At 33.5% G+C, this 9,056-nt stretch overlaps 1 non-coding gene across 1 annotated transcript; it reads right to left on the reverse strand.

Moving 5' to 3' along the window:
• Nucleotides 1-3,641: 3,641 nt before the first annotated feature.
• On the reverse strand, nucleotides 3,642-3,748 carry LOC118608127. The gene has a single exon (XR_004952927.1). It is a non-coding gene; the product is annotated as a U6 spliceosomal RNA (small nuclear RNA).
• Nucleotides 3,749-9,056: the final 5,308 nt, after the last annotated feature.

The following is a 9,056-nucleotide window of genomic DNA, read 5'->3' on the forward strand; positions in this document are numbered from 1 at the left end:
TTATATCCCACATGAGTTACATCATATGTTTTTTAGCTTTTTCTGTCTGACTTATTTTGCATAGCATGATTGTCTCAGGATCCATCCATGTTGTGGCAAATGGCAGTATTTCATCTCTTCTTATAGCTGAGCAATATTGCAGTGTATATATATATACCACATCTTCTTTAAAATCCTCTTTAAGTCCAAGTTCCTTGAGTTTAGTTCCTATGTTTCAGGTATTATATTCAGGTCTTTAATCCATTTTGAGTTAATTTTGGACTGTGGTGATAGACAACAATCTAGCTTCATTCTTTTGCAGATGGCTTTCCAGTTTTCCCAGCACCATTTATTGAAGAGGTTTCCTGTGTCCACTGTATAGTTCTGGCTCCTTTGACAACAATTATTTGCCCATATATAAGAGAGTTTACTTCTGGAATCTGAATTCTGTTCCACTGGATTGTACGTTTTATTATTATTATTTTTTATGGTCTATACCATAATGTTTTGTTTTGTTGCTTTGTAAAATAATTTGAATTCAGGCAGAGTGATGCCTCCTGCCTTGTTCTTTTTTTTCTTCAGGATTGTTTTGGCTATTCAGAGTCTTTTTTGCTTCTATACAAATCAGATGATATTTTGTTAAATACACACACACACGCACACACATATATGTGCGTGTGTGCGTGTGTGTGTGTGTATATTAATGCTGATAGATTTTGATGGGGATTGCATTAAATCTGTGTAATGCTTTAGGTAATAAGATCATTTTAACTATGTTGACTCTTCCAATCCAAGAACATAGAATATCTTTTCAGTTATTTGTACCTTATTCAATTTCTCTTAATATACTCCTATAATTTTCATTGTATAGGTATTTCACATGTTTTGATTTTTATTTCTGGGTATTCGATTATTTTTGTTGCAATTGAATAAAATTTTTTTCCATTTCTTTTTCTGACAATTCATTATTAGAGTATAGGAATGCCATAGATTTTGAAACATTTATTTTGTATTCTGAAACTTTACTGTGTTTGCTTATTATTTCTAGTACTGTTTTAATGGAGTTTATAGGGTTTTCTATATGGAGAATCATGTCATCTGCAAATAGTGACAGTTTGTCTTCTTCATTTCCTGTTTGGATGCCTTTTATTTCTTTATTTTGCTTGATTGCACTCACTAGGACCTCCAGTATTGTATTGAATGATAGTGGGGATAACAAATTTGTCTTATTCCTGATCTTAGAAGAAAAGTTTTTAGTTTTTCAATGTTAAGTAGAATGTTTGCTTCGGTTTTGTCATGTATGGACTTTATTATGTTGAGGTACTTTTCTTTTATACCTACTTTATTAAGTATTTACATCATAAATTGATGTTGTATCTTGTTAAAGGCTTTTTTCTGCATCTATTGATATGATCATATAATTCTTATTCTTTATTTTGTTAATGTTGTGTATCACATTAATTTATTTGCATATGTTGAACTACTCCTGTGTCCCTGGATGAAGCTGACTTTATCATGGTATATAAACTTTTTAATGTGTTGTTGTATTAGGTTCACTAGTATATTATTTATTTTTTAAATAACTTTTGCATCTGTGTTCATAAGAGATATTCATCTGTAGTTTTGTGTATGTGTGTGTGTGTGTGTGTGTGTGTGTGTGTGTTATCTTTGCCAGGTTTCTGTATCAGGATAATATTGGCCTTATAAAACAAGCTAGGAAATATTGCCTCCACTATGATTTTTAGATAAGTTTGAGAAAAATAAGTATTAAGTCTTCTTTGAAAGTTTGGTATAATTCACTGATGAAGCCATCTGGTCCTGGACTTTTACTTGATAGGTTTTTGATGATTGTTTCAACTCCATACTGATGATCAGTCTATTTACATTTTCCAATTCTTTGTAATTCAGGTTAAGGAGGTTATATATTTCTAAGAACTTAAAGATTTTTTCTCCTCTTTTATCCTTGATTTTGTTTATTCGTGTCCTTCCACTTTTTTCTTTAGTGAGTCTAGCCAGGGGTTTGTCAGTTTTATTAATCTTCTCAAAGAACCAGCTCTTCATTGCATTTATTTTTTATATTTTCTTTTTGTCCAAAATTTCATTTAATTCTGCTCTAAATTTGATTACTTCCTTCATTCTGCTGATTTTTAGCTTCATCTGTTCTTTTTCCAGGTCTTTTTTTTTTTTAATACAGAGCTAGGATGTTTATTTTGGCTTGTTGTTGTTTCCTAAAATAGGCCTGTAATTATATGAACTTTCCTCTTATTACCACTTTTGTAGTAATAAAAAGATTTGGTGTGTTATACTTTCATTCTCATTCATTTCTATGTATCTCTTGATCTCTTTTTATTTCTTCTAGGGCCCAGTCATGATTCAGTAGCATGTTGTTTAACTTTCATGTGTTTCTGGTTCTTCCTGCTTTCTATTTATAGTTGCTCTCCATTTTCAAAGCATTGTGCTTGAAGAATATGCTTGGTATGACTTCAATTCTTCTTAAATTTGTAGAGGCTAGTTTTGTGTCTCAGCATGTGGTCAGTCCTTGAGAATGTTCTATGTGCACTAGAGAAAAATGTATAAGTAGCTGTTTTGGAATGAAAGGCTCTGTAAATATTGGTTATGTCCAATTGTTTTAACGTGTCATTTAAGGATGTTATTTCCTTGTTGATTTTAGGGTTGGATGATCTGTCCATATCTGACAGTGGGGTATTTAGGTCCCCTAATATGATAGTATTTTGGTCTGTTTCTCCCTTTAGTTCTGTTAATAATAGATTTACATATTCCAGGCCTCCCTGATTAGGAGCATAGACATTAATAAGTGTTGCATATTCTTGATGTATGGTTCCCTTTATCACTATGAATTTTCCTATAGTATCTCTCTTTACTTTTTTTATCTTGAAGTCTATTTCATCTAATATGAATACAGCTACACTCACTTTTGTCTTGATGTCATTTGTTTCGATTATCATTTTCCACCCTTTCACTTTGAGTCTATATTTATCTTTGGAACCAAGATGTGCCTCCTGGAGGCAGTATATGGTTGGGTTTTGTTTTTTGATCCAATTTGCAACTCTGTGCCTTTTTATTGTTTAGTTCACTCCATTTCCATTTAACGTGATTATTGAAATATGAGGTTTTCTTCTAGTATTTCATCTTTTTTTTAGCTTGGTGTTTACATTGTTTCCTTGTCTTTGTATTCTGTTATTTTAATTTGGTGAGGTTGTGTGGAATTCCCCTCTGGTCCTTCTTGTTTTATGTAATGTGTCTCAGTTCTAGATCTTTGGTGTGTGGTTACCAGTAAAATTGTGTAAAGGATAGTTAGACATATACAGTAGTCCATTTTCTTCTGTGTGTGCCTTATCTCCATTCCCTTTTGTAAATTTGGATCCATCCCCATTTTTGTTATTGTTGTCTCAAAGTGTCCCTAAATATACTGAAAATTAATTTCTAACCAGCAATATCAATTATATTCTTAATGTTTAAGTTTATAATACCTCGTTCTTAGTAAAGATTGCACTATCCTGCTTCTGTCTGCCTGCTAGTCATCTTACTCACAGTTATGTATTTTTTTTGGCATTTTGTATAAGTTAGGCTGACCCCTTTCAGTATTTCCTGTACTTCAGGCATTGTAATAATGAATTCTCTCAACGTTTGTATGTCTGTAAAAAGATATGGAATGGTTCACAATTTTGGGTGTCATACTTGCACAGGGGCTATGCTTATTTTCTCCATATTGTTCCAATTTTAGTATATGTGCTGCCAAAGCAAGCACTAGAAGTGCAACTTAAAAATATGTTTTAGCTCAGTGGTGATTTTCATGTTATGATATTTACATGAAAGAGAAAATAATATACTTTTTTTTATAAAATAAGAAATCTTCAACAGAAAGAATGGTCAAGCCTAATTAGATCCAGTAAATGATGATAAATCATTACATCTAAGGGAGCAGGCTAAAATGTATATCTTTATTTTTCCAGCTTTACTGAGGTATAATTGACAAAAATATAAGATATTTTAAGTGAGCAACATGACAATTTGATATACATATACATTGTGAAAGCCTTCCCCCCATCAAGTTCATTAACACATCTGCCAACCACTGTTTTAAATAAAGAATTCAAAGTAGTACAAAAAAAATATCATTCTTATAAGCTTCTATTCAAAATGTATAGCCTCAGGGTAAGTTGGTATAACTACATAAAAATGACTGTAGTATAAGGAAACATATATTTTATTAGTTGGAATTTTACTATACAAATAGGTTTTTATAATCTGCACTGTATGCATTTCTCTATCTTTTATTGCTGCTATAGACCTATGAATTTGTATTTTATTCAGTATCACATTGTACTAGTTTTAATTCTTTTACTAGATAACTAATGACATAGTTTACATTATCCTGTGCTTATTAACAATTTGCGTATGTTTTTATGAAGTGCTTATTTATTTATTTTGTCATTTTTTATGTTTGGAACTTGTCTTTTTACATTTTTACATGTAGGAATTTTTTAATCTATTCTGTATCTGTTTTTTTATATACATTCTGTCATATATTTGTATTGTTGTAAGTGAAAAAGGAACATAGTGCTATGGTGATTCAGAAAAAGAAGTAGATTTCTTATAGTTAGGAGAGAAACAAATTAGAACCAAAGAAGAGCTGATCAAGTGGTTTATTGGTCCTACTCATTTTTGGGAAGGAAAAGTGGATCATTTTGATAACTTGTCATGGTAACTCTTTTCAGTTTTCTCTTGCTAGAGTCAGTTTCTTGAATCTTAGTTATTCCTCCAAGTTTGTATTACCTTTCCTCCCTCTAGTCTTTCGAAAACTTATAGTGGAGAGATTGAGAGTGAAATTGTTTAGCAATGAGTAATTTAAATTAAAGCTAGGAATAGTGTACCAAATCTACATGTAAGCCAATGGGTAGCTTCCAAACAATAAAATTTAATTTAAAAAGCAACATGTAGAATAAAGTACATAACATAATATGTTAGGTAAGTCACACGCAAACATCAATGGGCATATTGATGTGATTTTTTAAAGTATTTTAACAAACTCATAATAATAAATATGATGTCTTCTCTGGGAAAAAAAGTAGTATGGAAGACAAAAAGACCAACATCAGTGTTGTTGGAAAGTTATTTTAGCTTTATTTGTAATGCTCTAATATTTATTAGAATAAATTTAAATACAACTAGTGACAATTAATACACATGCAAGAAGAGATACAGAAAAATGATGGCATAAAAATGGCAGAGTAGGGGAAGCACATAAAAATGGTGTAGATGATAGAAGCTTTGTTCATCCATCTTGTGACCACATCAAAGTTACAGTGGAAACACAGAGTAAACAGCAAGCAAATTTGCCAGAAATCTAGATGAACAGAAACACTACAATAGGGAGATAAATAATTAATCACCCTACAATGGTAGAAGGTAGAAGGGAGTAAATTGTGAGGCTGCTCAGTCTCAAGTTGCTGAGTGGGACAGAGATTATGGCAGTGGCAGGTACAGATACCTCTTAAAGAGCCCCTGTCTGTGAGTGGATTTTCACCATGACGAACCTACTTGATCTGAGCACCAAGGCCAAGTTGGCTGCTCTTGGAACACAAGGAACCTACAGGGGGAAACAGTTGTTGGAGTGAGGGCTGGAGGCAAGGATTTCTCTCACACAGAAGTACCGGTGGTATCTATTGTCCTCTGTGGAGCCCTCTCCGCTCCCAGCGTAGAGACACAGACCTGCCATAGCTGAGGAATCAATAAATTGGATAAGAGAGCTTATTCTGCCCAGAGAATTCCCTGAAACTCTGCCTCCCCCACACATGGCCCCACCCAAGCCACATCCAGTTGTGTTCTCCAGGATCCTGTGCCACTTGCTAAGCAGTGCCAAGACTCACACTGGTGGCAACTGACCTCATTTTCTGGCAAAGTTTCTTGAGGCAACTATAAGCACAGCATCTGGGGATTGCTTGCTAAATCTTAAGAGGTGGCCCTTAAGTGGCACAAGCTAGAGCTACACTTGCCCTGCAGCTGAACCCCTTTCAGGACTGTGCCACTGGACACCTGCTACACAAAACCACACTAATAAGAATGAAATACCTAGGATCTCTACTTAATACATAAAACAGACACAGAAAGGCAGCCAGTATGGGAAGACAAAGAAGCAGAAACCATAAGAGAGAATAGAACAGAGATCCAGGAATAATGAAGTCAAGCAATTTAACAGATGCAGAGTTCAACACACTGGTTATAAAGATGTTCAATTAACTTAGGGGAAAAGTAGATCAACTTAGTGAGAACTTTAATAAAGAGATAAAAAAACATAAAAATAGAAATGGAAATTATAAAATGGAACGAATCAGAAAGGAGTAACACATTATGTGAAATGAAGAGAATATTAGATGGAAAAAAGAGAGTGCATAAAGAAGAGGATCAAACCACTAATATAGAGGAAAAGCCAAGGACACACAATCAGAATGGCAAAAAAAGAAGCCAAGACTATAATAATGATTTAAAAAACCTATGGGACACAATTAAATGTAAAACTATCCAGGTCATAGTGGTACCTGAAGGAAAACAAAATGTTGAAGAGTTATTTGAAGAAACAATTATAGAAACCTTTCCTAACTTGGTGAAAGAAATAGACACAAAACTCCAGGAAGGTCAGAGAGTCCCTAAAACCAGGAACCCAAAGAAGTCCACACCAAGACACATCATAATCAAAATGCCAAAAGTTAAATACAAAGAGAGAATCTTAAAAGCAGCAAGAGAAAAGCAGTTAGTTACCTACAAGGAAGCATCCATAAGACTGGCAGCTGATTTCTCAAGAGAAATTATATAGGACAGAAAGTCTTGGCACAAAATCTTTGACGTGATGAAAACCCAGGATCTACAATCAAGAATACTTTATCCAGCAAAGCTATCATTTAGAGTGAAAGGACAGATAAAGAGTTTCCCAGACAAAAATAAGCTAAAGGAATTTATCAACACTGCACCAATATTACAGGAAATGTTGGAAGAACTTCTTTAAGAAGAAAAATTATGTATCAAAAACATGAATAAAGAATGGTAATAACTACATTCCTATCAACAAGTACCTCAAAAGGAAAAGAATTAAGTGCTCCAACCAAAAGATAGGGTGGCTGAATGGATAAGAAAACAAGACCTTTACATATATTGCTTACAAGAAACTCACTTCAGATTAAAAGACACGCAGAGTCTAATAGGAAGGGGATGGAAAAAGATATTGCCTTGATGGACCTAGAAAGTATTGTACTGAATGAAGTTAGGTAGAGAAAGGCAAATATCTCATGATGTCATGTGCATGTGAAATCTAAAGAATAAAACAAGAGCAACAACAAAAATGAAAACAAACTCATCGATGATACAGAGAATATTTTGAAGGCTATTAAATTGGAGGGGGATTGATTGGGAAAGTAGAAAAGTGATTTAGAAGTGCAAATGGATAGTTACAAAATAGACATGGAGGTATAACGTGTAGCATAAGGTCAATAGTTAATAATGTTTTAATAAATATGTAAGGGAAAGAGGGGTACTAGATTTATCGGGATGATCACTTTGTGAGTTATATAGATCTCTAGGTACTATGTTGTACAACTGAAACTAATATATTATTGTATTCCAGCTATAATTGAAAAAAAAACTCATTGATATGTACAATGTAATTATGAGCAATGAATTGTCTATTATATTTTAATAAAACCAGGGGGAACATGGCAGAGTAGGGAGCATTAAGAATTGGTCACTCTACTGAATTAACCATTAAGCTTGCAAAACTGATAGAATCAACTCTCCCTCTCCCTGATCTCTCAAATCTAAACAAGTACTTGCATTAATCCAGTAGAAGAAAGAAAAGACAGACAAAGAGAGAGAGAGAGAGAGAGAGAGAGAGAGAGCGCTCAAATTCAATACAGAAATGTTGTCGTAGTTCTGCTTATCCACCTGGTATTTATCTACCTGCTAATTCTTTATTCTCTAGCTTGGTAATAGCTGTGTAGACAATAGACCACATTTGTGGTGTGGCTTTCTGATTCCAGTTGGTAATATTGACTTTTTTTCTCAAAAAATTGTGGTTGTGCATTTTTACTTCTCTATCAGTTCCCTAAGGGGTAGTGCAGAAGCTGATTTTTGTTTCATTTCCCTCAGGTTGGAGTGGTTTCTGATCAGTGTCTAATAAATGTGTTCAGTGACTTACAGTGACCCTAGATACCTGAGGCAAAAAAAAAAATTGAAGATAAGTAACCATTACACAGACTGAAAGCCTGAAAAGCAGGAGTCTGATAAGGATGACTCATGGAGAAAGGTGACTTTGTAGGCTACCACATATACTGGGGAATGTGGGGTGCAAAGCATGTGTTTAGGGAAAGAAGCATGTTCAGAAAAGACATGAAAGGATTCTAAACTTGTACATCTGGCTGATCTTTGGGGCTTGCACGATCAGAAGTGAAGGTTAAGGTAGAGTTGTATGTGGCCTTAGTTAGCGTTGAAGGAATGTTTGGTTAAGAGTCAACATGAAAAGACTGGAAATATTTGTTGTTTTCTTTTTTGTCACAAGAATTTAAGAAAATCTTGCCCATGTCACTGGCTGACCAATGAAATAAGAAAAGAGAATTTTCAGTGACCACACATGGCAAAGAATATTGTTTTTATAAAATTAGTTGGTAAAAGTCACTAAACAAATGGATAGCTGTAGCCCTTAACAATAAGTGACAGCATACTCTGGAGAAAGGACAGAATCTGATTTCTAGAGTTCATAAATTTAATATTTAATTTACTCAGCTTATAACAAAAAAAAATATAAGGCATACAGAGGACCAGTACAATATGACTCAACACAGGAAAAAAAAAATGAAAAAAATCATCCTTGAAGAAGCCCAGATATTGAGTTTACTAGATGAAGATTATAAACAACCTGTCTTAAATATGATAAAATAGCTAAAAGAAGTCAAGGACAAATAACTAAAAAAACCCGAGATAATATTTTATGAACAAATTAAAAAATCAATAAAGCAATAGAAATGATAAGAAATCAAATAAAAATTCTGGAGCAGAAAAGTACAAGT

This window comes from Rousettus aegyptiacus, unplaced genomic scaffold, assembly GCF_014176215.1.
Source record: "Rousettus aegyptiacus isolate mRouAeg1 unplaced genomic scaffold, mRouAeg1.p scaffold_m13_p_9, whole genome shotgun sequence".
Classification (NCBI taxonomy): domain Eukaryota; kingdom Metazoa; phylum Chordata; class Mammalia; order Chiroptera; family Pteropodidae; genus Rousettus; species Rousettus aegyptiacus.